This window comes from Carettochelys insculpta, chromosome 22, assembly GCF_033958435.1.
Source record: "Carettochelys insculpta isolate YL-2023 chromosome 22, ASM3395843v1, whole genome shotgun sequence".
NCBI classification, from domain to species: domain Eukaryota; kingdom Metazoa; phylum Chordata; order Testudines; family Carettochelyidae; genus Carettochelys; species Carettochelys insculpta.
The window spans coordinates 7,680,818-7,695,626 of record NC_134158.1 but is presented as its reverse complement, the minus strand read 5'-3'; positions in this window follow the sequence as shown (position 1 = coordinate 7,695,626).

Sequence of the window (14,809 nt, the reverse complement as noted above, 5' to 3'; positions counted from 1 at the left end):
TGGTCATAGAATCATAGAACAGTAGAGCTGGAAGAGACCTGAAAAAGCCATCGAGTCCAGCCCCCTGCTCTAAGCAGGGCCAAACCCATCAGATCAGCCCCGCCAGGGCTTTGTCAAGGCGAGACTTAAACACCTCCAGGGATGGAGACTCCACCACTTCCCTAGGTGGACCATTCCAGTGCTTCACCGCCCTCCTTGTGAAAAAGCTTTTCCTCATGTTCAACCTGGACCTTCCCAACCGCAACCTGAGACCATTGTTCCGTGTTCTGCCATCCGTGACCACTGTGAGCAGCCTCTCTCCAGCCTCTTTGCAGCCTCCCTTCAGTTAGTTGAAGGCTGTTATCAAGTCCCCCCTCAGTCTTCTCTTCTGCAGACTAAACAGTCCCAATTGCCTCCACCTTTCTTCATAAGTCATATGCTCCAGCCCCCTAATTATTTTGATCGCGCTCCGCTGGACCCTTTCCAGTGTACCCACATCCTTCCTATAACTGGGGGCCCAGAACTGGACACCAAAGCCGAATAAAGAGAAATAATCACTTCTCTGGATCTACTGGCAACGCTTCTCATGATGCAACCTAATATGCCATTAGCCTTCTTGACTACACCAGCACAGTGTTGACTCATGTCCAGCTTCTCGTCCACTACAACTCCCAGATCCTTTTCTGCAAAACTACTACCGAGCCAGTCGGACCCCAGCCTGTAACAACGCTTGGGATTCTTCCAGCCCAAGGGCAGGACTCTGCACTTGTCCGTATTGAACCTCATCAGATTTCTTGCAGCCCAGTCTTCCAATTTGTCTACGTCACTCTGGACCCTGTCCCTACCCTCCAGCGTATCAACCTCTCCCCCTAGCTTAGTGTCATCCGCAAACTTGCTGAGGGTGCAATCCAACCCCTCATCCAGGTCACTGATAAACATGTTGAACAGAACAGGACCCAGAACCGAACCTTGGGGCACTCGACTAGAAACCAACCACCATCCCGCCATCCAGCCGTTGATCACTGAGACTCTGGGTGGGGGGGCTGTGGCTGGGGCATGGTGCTGGCCCTAGTCCCAGGGTGAGCCAGAGGGGTCTTCCCTGGACCAGCCCCGTCTCCAGGGCACTGGCCCAGCCTCGGGGTGAGCTTTGGGGCAGGAGGGGCCAGTCTGTGCCGTGGGGTCACTGTCGGGGACAGAGATTCCCTCCAGCTGCGCTGGGACAGGGCAGATTGTCAGGGGATGCGTGTTTGTCCCCCCCTTGGCGTCGAGGGGTACAGAGCTGTCACCCCCTCAGGTTCTGCCCCACCCCCAGCTGAAACTGCCCCGCCCCAGGCGACCCCTCCCGCTTGCTGCCTCCAGCCCAGCTCCGCTCAGAGGCAGCTCAGGAGTGGGAGGTGGACGTGTGGGAGTGTGTGAAACCCCCGACTTAGGGTCTGTCCCGGTGGGGCCCCCCCCGGCGGTTCCCTCCTTCTCCCGTCCCCAGGAACGAGGGGTCAGACATAGGATCCAGCCAGAATTCAGTGTCCGAAGGGTTAATTTAGTCTATGGCGGGGAAGAGAATTAGCTCCCAACAGTCAATGGAATCAAACAGCGACGTCCCAGTGGGCAGGAAGCTCAGCCCCAGCCCAGCGCCCTGCACCCCCCATACGCTCAGCCCCCGGCTGGAGAGCCCTGCCCTCGGGGAGCGCCGGGTGGCGTCCGTCAGGGCGGCGGGTGCTCAGGACCTGCGGCCGTTGGACTGCGGGGAGCCCTCGGGGGGCACTGAGGAGTCCCTGGGCGGTGGGAGCTGAGGGAGGCAGCGGCTGGGCAGCGCTGGCAGGGGTGCGGCTGGGGCGTGAGGGGACAGACGGGCGGGTGGGAGGTCGATCTCCTCCTTCCCCTCCCTTGGCAGGCAGCAGCCGGCCGGTGCTGGGCAGTGTGACGACCGCGCTGGCTCTGCCCTGGGCCAGACAGAGCTGCTGCTGCGGGGGGGCAGTGCCGGACAGCAGCCCTGGGACGTCCGTCCGTCCATCTGTCCATCCGTTACCGGCTCTGACAGACGCCTTGGGGGGAACCTGCCCCGGCGCCCTGGGGGGCAAACAGCTCTGAGGGGATGGAATGCTCAGGGAAAAGGGCGGGAAAAACCGGTTTGTTCCGGTTCCAACCACCAGCGCCCGACCTCCCTGCACAGCAGCGTCCCACTGGGGTCCCAGTCACAGGGGCCAACCGACCCCATTGGGTGCGACTTGGGAATGGGCCAAGCCGCCAATGAGAGACAGAAACCGTTTTTAACACCCCCCGCCAAAACCCCTCCCCCACTACCCACAGCCCGCCCCTCCCCCACTGCTCCCTCCCCCACCACCCTGGGATGCTCCAGCACTGCCCTGAGCTTCCTGTCACAGCCCCTGCCCGGCATGGTGGGACTGGGCCACGGCTGGGGCAGGGACGGCGGCCATGTTCACCTCATGTGGGCCTGAACCCTGACATATTCGTGGGCAATGGAGCATGGGGTGGGGTTGGTCCCTGGAGCCAGGGGCTGGCCAGGGGGCTGGCATGGCAGGTGAGGCCCCCACATCACCCAGCTCGCTGGCAGGGCTCTACTTACCCACCAGCAGGTGTCAGGTGCACAATGGCCTGCACTGCCGCTCCCCCGGGGGGGTCACACCGCACCACACAGCCCCCCCCACAAGAACGACCCCCCCGTTCCCTCTGGCCTAACAGCCCCACTGCGCCCAGCCTCCCCCCAGACCTTGCCATAAATGTACAGCACCCAGCACCCCATTCCCACAGCCCCACAACTGCCCAGCACCCCGCATAGGCCCTCCACTGCCCCGTGCCCAACACACACAGCTCCGCCCTGCCCCACCACCCCACTCCCCCGCAAAGCCCCACTGCCCCGCACCCTGCCGCCCAGCCCCACTCACCAGCCGTCTAGGAGGTGACTCTGTCTCCTGGCCTGGGTCAGCAGCACAGCCAGGGCTGGTCCTGGGGTGGAGAACTGCCCCGGCCCCTCTGAACCCACTTGCCAGGAGTTGGGCTGGTAGCTGTGATTTCCTTGGGGCTGCGGGAGCAGGGCTGGTAGCTGTGATTTCCTTGGGGCTCTGGGAGTAGGGCTGGTAGCTGTGATTTCCTTGGGGCTGCGGAGTAGGGCTGGTAGCTGTGATTTCCCTGGGGCTCGGGGAACACTGGTGGCTGCCCCTTACCTGGGTGAGGGCCGGCAACTGCTGATTCTCTGGGGCTCTGAGCTCAGAGCTGAGAAGATGAAAAAGATCTTCTCTAAACCTCCCAAACCCAAGTTACTCAACCCCTCCGACGCTAACGGCACCCTGAGTGTTCAGTAACCAGGTGTCGTCAGTTCTTAGCTGGTCCCTGTCCCTGTAACACAGCCATGGTTGTGTAATGGTCCATCTAGTGACAATTAACACCAAATGTAAATTGTTATCCCATTAGTCAGTTCAGAACCCAACTCTGCTCTCGACAGCCATGCTGGACTATTATTTTACACATTTTCTTCTTCACCTCCCTGTGTGTCATAGCGCTGGGGGGATATTAGTCTCCCTGTTTTGAGAAATCATCTCTAGGTTCTGTGGTACAGTCAGTCTCATTCCTGGGCTCCAGGCCCTTATTCAGTTCACTGTCCCTAATTAAGGGCCCCATTCCCCTGCTAGGGTGGGGTAGTCTGGGGGGAATCCAGTCCCCACCCACTCATTCTGGGTTCTAGCCCAGGCACCTTCCCAGTTGTAGTTAGAAATGTAAAAGTCAACCTTCCCTGTGCTCTCAGGATGACAGTTTGGGATGTAAACTGTTAGTGATAACATGTAAATATACAAAAATTTAATAGTAAATACCCTAGTGGATATTTGCCAACATACTTTCCTGTGTAACAACGCAATGAGGTTGCATAAGCAATCACAGCAATTATACATCTTTTCGCGAGAAATAGGGACAGAAACAGAAACATTTCTGAGGAAATCGTAAGGGAGAATTTATTCTTATATTTAACATTTCCCTGTGTGTAAAAACTCGGAAAACCACACAGCTTCAGCAGCCCTGCCATCCACACAGCAGCAGCCTGGTAAATACCCAGCTGAGTTCATCACAGGTAAGTTTAGGACTTTTATGTTCAGAGACTCAAGGTAAGTTCAGGACACGTTGTCATGAATGGGATATAGTGAAAACATCTTCAAAATTGAATGATTACATTGGAAACTTTCGTAGAACATCACATTTTTTTTTAAAAAAAAAGCAGCCAGAGAAGTGCCCTGTGATGTGACCCCTGACCCCTTACTCCACTCAGCGAGGTACTAAAGAAACCAGATTAAATCATTGATTTCAAGGAATTAGACCAACCAGTCACCATTTTTACAGAGCATTCCAGAACCCAGAGGAATAGAGTTGAATTACCTGGAGGAAATTTATTTTCTTTGCATTCTAAACCTCACACGACACCAAAAAAATCTCACCCCTTCGATTGATTTATGGCTGAGAATAAAGGAAGCTTCACCAAATTTTATGTTATGGGTCATTCAGTGCCAGCATCTTTAATGCAAGTAAGTTAATTTGTGATGACTCCATAAAGCCCACAAACCCTCTTTATTTCTGTACAGCTGCGGTATCTTTATAGCCAAGCACATAGCCTGAGTCCACACTGAAATCAGCTGGGGACATTGACAAGCCATTGACTGCAAATAATATTTCCAAAGAAAAACAAACTGAAAAAGGGTATCAAAGAGAATATTTCTATGTCTGTTAATAGCATTCATGGTTGGGGAATGTTGCCAGTGCAAGAAGAAAGGGTCATATCTTTATTACCAATTATATGTAGCGAGAAAATTAAAAATCACATGAATAAATGATGGCAGAAGTTCAAAGAACATTATGTAATCTTGTGATTAATTTCAGTATATTGGTTGGTTAATTCTATAACTTTTTCAGCACTGAATTTTCAAAGCTGGAGCGCAAGAGAGGGTGTTTGTGCCTTGCCTTGCAGAGAGAACCAGTCAGGGCAAGAGAACGAGAGAGCAGCTGCACACGTGGTCACTGTGGTGTTTATGACACATACATTTGTACTGAAGAGCCCAGTCTGACACTTTAATAGTTGGTTTTGTTTGGAGCCATGTTTTTATTTCTTGAAATTCCCCATTTTAAATACAAATGATGCTAAATTTCAATATAGAAGTGTAGGAAGAATAAAAATGTGTAAATAATTCCATTTCTAGCACTCTGTTTAGATGCTTGTTTTTGAACTATTGTTGAAATGTAAATTAAAATACTCTGGTGTTGACATCTTCTTGCAATAAGATTTTTCTTTCAAGTTTTTATATTGAGATTTCACAGAGGCAGACCGATCCCCTTCCTCCACCATCTGCTACCCCTGTAGCCAATGTTCCTTCTAATTTTTTCCATGTGTACGTAGAATAAACATTGTAATGTGCACGAAGGCATGTGGGGATGTTTACCACCAAAGCCGCGTCTACACGAGCCGGCTACTTCAAAGTAGCCGTGCCAACTTCGAAATAGCGCCTGCCACGTCTACACGTGGCTAGTGCTATTTCAAAGTTGAAATCGACATAAGGCGGCGAGACATCGAAGTCGCTATCCCCAATAGGAGATGGGAATAGCGCCCTACTTCGACGTTGAACATCGAAGTAAGGCACGTGTAGACAATCCGCGTCCCACAACATCGAAATAGCGGGGTCCCCCATGGCGGCCATCAGCTGAAGGGTTGAGAGATGCTCTCTCCAGCCCCTGAGCTCTATGGTTGCCGCTTGCAGCAGCCCTTTAAATCTCCCCACCCCCTGCGTTCCTGTGCAGGAAGCTGAGAGCGCGTGCAGGCAGCAGCGTTGCCACACGGTCAGCCTGCACGTCCCTCAGCAGCCCCAACCCACCACCCTGAACTGATGGCAGCCAGCCAGCCCCACAAGCACCCCCAGGGAACCCCCCAAGAGGAGCCAGGGAACCCCCCAAGAGGAGCCAGGGCTCCCAGGCTGGCAGCCAGCCGGGGAAGAGGCAGAGGGGCCCCTCCTGGACGGAGGCCGAGATCCGGGACCTGCTGGGGCTCTGGGGCGAGGAGGAGGTGCTCCAGGTAATGGGGAGCAAGAGGCGGAACGCGGATGCGTTCGCTCAGCTGGCCGAGGGCCTGGCTGCCCGGGGTCACCCTGCCCGCACTCCAGACCACGTCAGGAGTAAGGTTAAGGAGCTGCGGCAGGGTTACGCCCGGGCCCGGGATGCGGCCAGTCGATCTGGGGCTGCCCCCGCCACTTGCCCCTTTTACAGGGAGCTCAGGGACATCCTGGGCCCCCGGCACACCTCCTCCCCGCCCCCGGCCACTCTTGACACCTCAGCCGACGAGCCCCAGCAGGCCCCGGAGACGGAGTCCGCCCCGGGAGGCAAGCCCTGCACCCCAGGGCCCCCCCAGGAGCCCACGCCTGGGATGCTGAAGGAGGAGGAGGGGGACTCCTCCAGCGACGGGGGCTCCGCATCACCCTCCCGTCCCAGAGCTCCAGCAGGGCATCCGCCCAGTGGGTGTCCCCCGACCGTGGGAGCGGACCATCAGCTATGTACCACACCCGGTGCACACCCCTGGGGTTAAGGGGCGGGGACAAGAGACATGACCAGGGCCCTCCACATCCCCAGATGACCACGGGCCCACGGACAGCAGTGGCATGTCCCTCAGAAGAGTGCATCAGCCCCTGCCCCCCAGCAGGACAGCGCCATGCCCCATCCCTGGGGATGGGGGGAGCGGAACCTAGGGTTCCCCGGAGGCGGGGCACACCCATCAGCAGCAGCATCATCTCCCGGGGACAGGGATGGGGAACCAGCAGCAGAGGGGTGGGGGGGACAAGGGCCACGGGTCAGGGCCCACACTAACGGCTGTCTCCACTCTTCCTCCCTGCTGTGTTCTGCAGCTGCACCATCAGAGGGCCCGGAGAGCGCCGGCGAGGTGTCCGTCATCCCCGAGAGCCCACTGGGGCCATCCCAGCAGGCCAGCCCCTCGGCGGAGCACCGACCAGCCCCAGGACAAGGCCGACAGAGGAGCCACCCGCGGACGGCCACGGACCCCCAGCTGCTCGCGACCCTCCGGCGTCAGCTGGAGGTGTCGGAGCGGCGCCTGTGGGTGGAGGAGCGGCGGCTGGAGCTCCAAGAGCGAGCGCTGGCCTGGTGCCAGGAGGCTTGGGGGGCCTTCATGTGCACGTTCGAGTGCATAGCACAACACCTACCCCCCCCCGCCCCGCTGTGCCGCCCGCCGCGCCACCTCCCGCTCCACCAGCCGCTCCGCCTGCCGTCCCTCCACCGTTCGCCACCCTGGGGCCTGCCACCGAGGAGGACATGGGGCCTGCGGACACCGGCCAGCCGTATTTGCCGGTTCGCGCGGCCCCTACCCAGCCTCGGCCAGGGCTCCGGCCGAGACGAGGGTCGCGCCCTCCAACCCCGGGTGCTGGACATTAGGGGTGCGGGGCCAAGAACGTGCCCCCCACCCCCTTTGTACATATCCCCCATTTGTATATAGTTTGTGTTGGACCCCTGTTCCGTTCTGCTAGCTGCACCCCCATGTAAATAGTCCCCCCCTTTTATATATATATATATATATACACACATACGTTATTAAAAAGAGGTTGCACTGTTTGGTTTGAAACAACATTTCCATTTATTTCCAAGAAAAGTCGGGGGGGTGTTGCGCTCTCGGGTGCTCTGTGGTGTGGGTGTGGGGCAGGGAGTGTTCTGGAGGATGCGGGGGGTGCAGTGGGTGGCTTGCCCGCAGCTGGCCCTGCCAGCATTCACCCTGCAGCCTGGTCAAAATGGGCCCTCAGGGCCTCCCGGACCCGGATCCCCTCAGGGTCGACCTGGTGACTGGGGGCAGCGGGTGGCTCGACATCGGCCCTGCCAGCCTCCACAGCCCAGCCCTGTGAGAATGCCTCCCCCTTGCTCTCCACCAGGTTGTGGAGGGCGCTGCACGCGCCTACAACCTGGGGGATGTTGGTGGGGCCTGCATCCAGGCGGGTGAGGAGACACCTCCAGCGCCCTTTGAGGCGGCCAAAAGTGCACTCGACCACCTGGCGCGCGTGGTTCAGGTGCATGTTGAACCGCTCCTGGCTGGCTGTGAGATGGCCCGTGTAAGGGTGCATGAGCCAGGGCCGGAGGGGGTACGCCGCGTCTGCGACGACGCAGAGGGGCATGGTGGTGTCCCCCACAGGGATCTCCTGCTGGGGGATGTAGGTCCCCACCTCCAGCCGGCAGCACAGGCCCGAATTCCTGAACACCCGGGTGTCATGGGTGCTGCCAGGCCAGCCAACATAAATGTCCAGGAAGCGTCCCCGGCTGTCCACCAAGGCCTGGAGGACCACTGAGTGGTAGCCCTTCCTGTTTAAGTAGCGTCCTCCACTGTGCTCTGGGGCGCGGATGGGGATATGGGTCCCATCCAGAGCCCCAAAGCAATTTGGGAAGCCCAGGCTGGCAAACCCCGCGATGGCAGCATCCGGGTCCCCAAGCCTCACGAGCCTGTGGAGGAGCAGGGCATTGATTGCATGGACGCCCTGCAGGGGAAGGACATGGGAGAGCACCAGTGAGGGGTGTTCAGGGTGTGTCTGGCCCTCCACCCCAGGGCTCTTCCCCCTCCAGGGCTCCCCCATGGCTCCCACCTGCCGGGTCCTCTTACCTCCATGAGGACAGCCCCGACGGTGGCCTTGCTGACGCCAGACTTTTGCCCCACGGATCGGTAGCTGTCTGGAGTGGCCAGCTTCCAGACAGCGATGCCGACCCGTTTCTCGACGCTGAGGGTACGCCGCATGGCGGTGTCCTGGTGCCTGAGTGCGGGGGTGAGCCACTGGCACAGCTCCAGGAATGTCTGCTGGCTCATCCGGAAATTCTGGAGCCAGCAGTCATCGTCCCACTCGCCGAGCACCAGCCGCTCCCACCAGTCGGTGCTCGTGGGGTAGCTCCACAGCCGGTGGCGTGTGTGGCTGGGGGGAGGTCGGAGGGCAGCAGGGTCTGGGGCTACTTCCTCCTACCCTGGGGGCAGCTCCTCTTCCGCGAATAAAAGGTGCTCAGCTGCCTCCTGCATGGCATGGAGCAGGGCGAGCGCTGCTCCTGCAGGGGCAGCTGGGTGGACCTCTGGCTGCTGCTACTGCTGCTGCTGCTGCTGCTGCTGGGGGTCCATGACTGCGTCGCTCGAGGTGTGCGTGCCTATGGCTCTGCAGACCGCGAGCTGTGCAGGCTGCGTGTGTCTGGGAGGGGCCCTTTAAGGGAGCGGCTCGCTGTTGCCCCGGAAGCGCTAGTCCACCCTGTGACCCTGTCTGCAGCTGTTCCTGGCACCCTTATTTCGATGTGGGCCGCTTTGGCGTGTAGACGCTCCCCTGCAGCGCCTACTTCGATGTGGTGCTGCCCAACGTCGACGTTGAACATCGACGGCACCACCCCTGGAGAACGTGTAGACGCCATTCATCGAAATAGCTTATTTCGATTTCGCTCCATCCAAATAAGCTATTTTGATGTAGCGTGCACGTGTAGACGTAGCTAGGATGCCCCTGCAGGAGAAGCTCCGGGGAACCCTGGGCCCTCTCAGGGAGCAGCTGGAGGAGGCCCTGACGCTGACGTCCAAAGAGGAGAATAAAACCGTGGAGTGTCAGGTGGCTGTCTGGGTTTCTCTGCCCCGAGCCCTTCCCCCCGCAGCGTTCCCAGGGACAGGGGCTGTGGAGCTCCAGGACGAGGCAAGGAACCTGCTCCCGTTGCTGGGCCCGTGACCCAGGTGTGCTACCAGCAGGATGAGGCTGTGTACTTGGGGGGATCTGAGCACAGCAGCTCCCTGGCCCCTCTGCAGTGGCGCACACTCACCCCTGTGCTCTCCCTTAGCGGTAAATTCTCAGTGGTGGGTGCAGCATTTTCACTATCACAGGGATCCTGTTTCCAGCCTGCAGCCAGCAGGATTCAGAGGCCTGTGAAATTACTTCACAGCATCTCTGCAGCCTGGAGCAAATGGGCTGTTCCCTCCCGCTCCGTCCCCCAAAGCCCCTACAACGTGTCTGCCCTACTCCCATATCAGACGCTGGAGCTGGGCACTGAGCAGAGGGGTTCCCCCAGGGGTGAGGTCTGACACCTCTCAGCGTCTGGGCTGGGGGCTGAGCTCTTGTGCACATGGAACCATGGGCGGGCGTGGAGCTCTGTGGAGAATCCGCCCCACGGCTGCGTCTGCCCGGAACCAACAGCCAGCTGGGGCTGCGCACCCGTCATTGCACCCGAGCCAGCCAGATCAAAGCTCGCGGGATGTGTCTGTACGTGGTGCTGTGACACCTCCATGGCAGGGGGACACCCCTGAGCCAGCAGAGCCAGGGTCCGTCTGTGTACAGCCAGGCAGAGCCCGGCCACCTCACAGCCTCTGCTGCCCTCCTGTGGCCACCTCATCCCGGTCACTTGCTGCTGTGCCTGTGACCTGCCCTGAGCTTGTCGGTAGCCGGGGGATGAACCCACGGGGGAAATGGCTGTGCTGGTTCAGCAGCACAGGGCGAGTGAGGCAGACACTGGCTGGGCACTGGGCACATGGGAACAGGACACTTGGCCAGGCTGGGTGAGGCCACAGCCAGCTCTGACAATACACTGGGAGCCCAACACCCATGAGAGCCCCAGGCTGGCACCCAAAGGGCTGTTGGCACCTGCCCCTCGGTCCTGCCCATCGCAGGGCTGGGCAGGGTTGTCAGAGAAGGAGCATCACCCACACCCTGCTGCAATGGGTCCCCTGGGTGTGTGCAGCAGTGCCGACCCCTTTTGCACATCCCGCATCCCACTCATGTAGTGAGAATAGCTTTGATCTCTCGCAAAGCTTGTTGCTTAGCGGCATCTTCCACTTTTCAGACAGTGGTGAATCTCCGAAGCCAAATCTCTCTGGATCTATCGTTGGGGCCGGAGAACCACACTGAGGCCTTACCACCGATTCGGGCTCAAAAAGGTCTGCTACCTGTTGTCCTTGCTTCACAACAATGTCATGACTTGTTTCATTAGCAGTCAGTACAGTCACCTTCTCCTGGGCTTCTGTGGGTAACACTGTGATTCCTCTGGGAACCAGCCTTCCTTCAGGCAGACCTCCTTCAACTGGCTGCTCTCCCCTCGGCTAGAGTTCCTCCACCGCTTGTCAGCCAGGTACTCTGGGCGAGCACCTCTCGCTCTGTGCTTGCAGGCACTACTAAGGGAGTTGTGCCCGCGTACCTCAGAGCACCCACTGGTAGTGCAGGTGACTCCTGTTTAGCATCCTCAATCTTCTTGTCTGCTTCAGCACAAATTGTATGAATCATCAGGGTGGGCAGGTATTGGTCCCCAGCCCGTCATCTGCAGTATTCCACCAGTACCTTAAAGAGACTGGAGATGGTGCCTATTAGTACAGAAACATCATGGATCCCCTTGGGGTCAGGGCATATTAAGGCGGCTGTGTCTACCTCCTGTTTTACCCCGGCCACCTCCTCCAGGAACTCTAGGTGCACTATGATATATCCCGCTTTCATGCTGAGTCCACACAGACCGAGACCCGTCAGAGGTTGAATGGGCAGGTGCCCGAGCATTTGTTGGTAGAATGACTGGAATATAACAGTCATTTGAGATCTTGTATCCAGCACAGCTATACATTCCATCCTTTCTATATTCACAGTGACCTCCGCTCGTAGCCCTATCAGTCCTTGCGAGATTGTCATGGGTCTGTCTCTTCTAGGGGAGCCTCCAGTTCCTGTGAGCTTAGGCAGCTCTTTTTCCTAACTCTGTGGCCGTTTCCCAACTAATCCTCAGCTTCCCATAAACTAAGCCGAAATTTTCCTCAATTTGGGAATTGGCAGCACTGTGCCCATCTTGACAACACTGGTAGCAGAAAAACTCTCCTCTCCTCCTCCGCCCGGGTGGGGTGGTGGCTCCAGATATCGACATCTCCATCACCACAGCCTGTGGCTTCTCATCCCTGAAAATCCTAGCCTGGTCAATGATGCAACTCAGCCATCTGTCCTGTCAGGACCTGAATTTGTTGAGCAAGGTCTTCTCTGGTGTTCACCATCAGTACACTGGCTGTTCGCTGGGGTGCTGTGCTGGCTGGCTCAAGCACTTGGACTTCCAAAAACTCACTGGCAGCTTCTCTGGTTTCCTCCTCTCTGACCTCTTTAATCAGCTGGGAGTAGCTTGGTGGGTGCTCCCGTTGTTCTCTTAACCTGAGATGACGTAGAATCAGGCTGTAATACTGAGTTCCTCTTACAATTTGAGCCAGTCTGGCCTGGTCCATCTGCTCCACAGTAACTGCTCCCCTAATGATATCTCTGTAGCAGTCTCTCCAGCCTTTGCTATAGACCGAAAGCTTCTCTCCCTGGTGTTGCTTAGCATTAAGGAAGGTACAATAACTGTCTTCAGGGCTCTCTACCCTCCCAAAGGCAGGAGTGCGGCAGCTAGACAATCCTTTACACTGGCCTGAGGTTTAGTGGGCTTCAAGGCGCGAATCACATCTAATGCTGGGCCCTGAGACTCTCTATTAAACATCTTTGCTTCTCTCTGTCGGGTACAGGCCACTGCTCTAGCATTTCAGTGGTGTGTTCTGGCCAGGGTTCAAACTCCTCTTCCCCAGGAAATCATCTGAGCTTACAATAGAAGCTCTCGATGACATGGGGTAGCACACACTGTCCCAATGTCTGCCCCATCCAGATCGATGCTCCAGTGCTGACAAGATGAGACCCGGGGTCCCCCACAAGATGCCTTAGATTGAGTGTCCTCCCTCCCGTGCAGGTCGACACCAGTTAGCCATCACATGAATACGCAAGTAGACATCTGTGGCGCCTTCTTCTGGGTGGCGTCTCCTTTCATAACCAACCCTCAAGTAACTGTCCCAGCTCAATTGCATTGAGCAATGTCCTTGGTCTCTCAGGCTCACCAGTCCAATACTGTAAACAGCCAATCCACACACCCAGCTTTCTCTGCACCCCCAATTCAAATGCCCCACTTACAACTCGGTTCGGTGTGTGTGGGCTCTGACACGTCCCCTCATGGAACCTGAGGCAATGACACCTTTGCGCTGGTCAGGCGTTCTGCTTGCTCCTTGCCAGCTGCCACACTGACCGGCCGCCCCAGCCACCCACTGCTCCTACCAGCCATCTGCCAGTCACACTGTCCACTGTGGGTTTGGCCTGAAGCACAACTCTGAGATTTCAGCTCTTAGTGGCCTTAGCTGCCATCCTGGGATTTTAGCTCACACCATCTACCAAAGTTGAGTCTCATACAAGATAGAAACATGAGCATCCAGCTCTACTTTTTAATAGATGGAGAGTACGAATCAAACCAGGCTTATAGCTAGATGGCCAAAACCCAAGCAGGGACAAAACATTAAACTTGCTGATCCAACCGATATCCTTCATCTTTTGCTTTACAATGCTTTAAACCAGGGGAGCCCTGTGTAAAACATGTCTTATCCAGTTATGAGGACTGCCCTGTCTCCCACAAGGACTTGGGGCATTGGTGAGATTTCACAATTCTTATACTGAGTGTAGCATAAATTGTGATTTTGCAGCAGTGTGTTTGCAAAAGACAAAATCTCACTGCTCCTTGCTACCCATCAGGCTTTGTTTGCAAGGCACCACATACGCACACCTTTGCATTCCCATGCAAACGATCTCTGGGAGACACATTCCTCCCGGTCTTCAGCAGCATTGAGTTCCTGCTGGCACATTCCTGTAAGAAGGGAGGAGCTCGAGGGCAAGAGCTCTGGCTGGAGCTGGACAGAGTGTGTACAAGACAAGTGCAAGATTTCCACCCTATCCCTCTGGTACAGCCTCTTCCCCTTTTCCCTCCTTCCCCACCCAGTCACCCACCCACAGACACTCACCAATTGCCCGGAAGCGGGACCCAGCGCACGGAGAAGAGGATGGTGATAGGCACTGAGACCCAGGAGGCAGTGTCCTGAAGCTCTCTGCCCCTCACCCAAGGAGAGGCCCACAGAGAGCCTGAAGATGAAACACGTCCCTTGTTTTCAAACTTCCCCTCCCAGGTCAGGTTTTGTAATTCGCATTTCCCCTGTTCTTATTCTCATAAGTGCCTGAACCGTTTTTGCTGAAATTCTCCAGCAATGCTCAGCCTGAGGCAGACACCCAGCAGGGAGATTTTTCAACCTAACTGTAAATGTTTGTGAGGGTTGTCAGAAATCGAAAACAAGATCTAATAATGAGCACTGCCAAGCAACCCAGCAAGCATCACTGCCTGTAACCCTGGCTGGCCCTGGGAGTCAGGCTTTTCAACAGCAAACTCTAAAGTGCTTTGACAGGAGGATGAACATTCTAATCCCATACTTCAGAAGGGGAAACTGAGGCACAGAGGGGTTAATGGCCTGTCTTCAGCATTCGCTGGGCTTTCTTGATTTGATGGAGGCTTTCCTTCCCTCACACCCAGGAGCCGGAAGCCTGACAGATGTGGTGCCCAACATGCCAGCTACTGGCCACAGGTGGCTACTTGGCCGGTGGCATGTGGCTAGTTGGCTAGAACAATAAATATAGTTTCAGAGTAAAGTGAGATGTAGAATAAGTAAGTGGGAGTGGCTATTGCTTCCGAACTGGTTGGACCCCGGGGCCTGAGCGCTTGGTGATTTAAAATACCATGTCTCTTATGTTACTGGAAGAGCAACGCGGGCTCCCGTGGCACTTTATAGACTAACAGAAATGTATGAGTGTCAGCTTTCTGCATCTGACGAAGTGAGTCTTTGCCCATGCAAGCACTGCACTGCAGAGCAGGTTTCTTTAAGAGGGCTTTCATCCCTGCTGCTTAGTCACTGTGTGGAAGGGCTCCTCCCATCCTAACGGCACAGGCTGTGTTGTTACTTTCATTTCTGAAGCTGCTGGGTGCAGCAGAA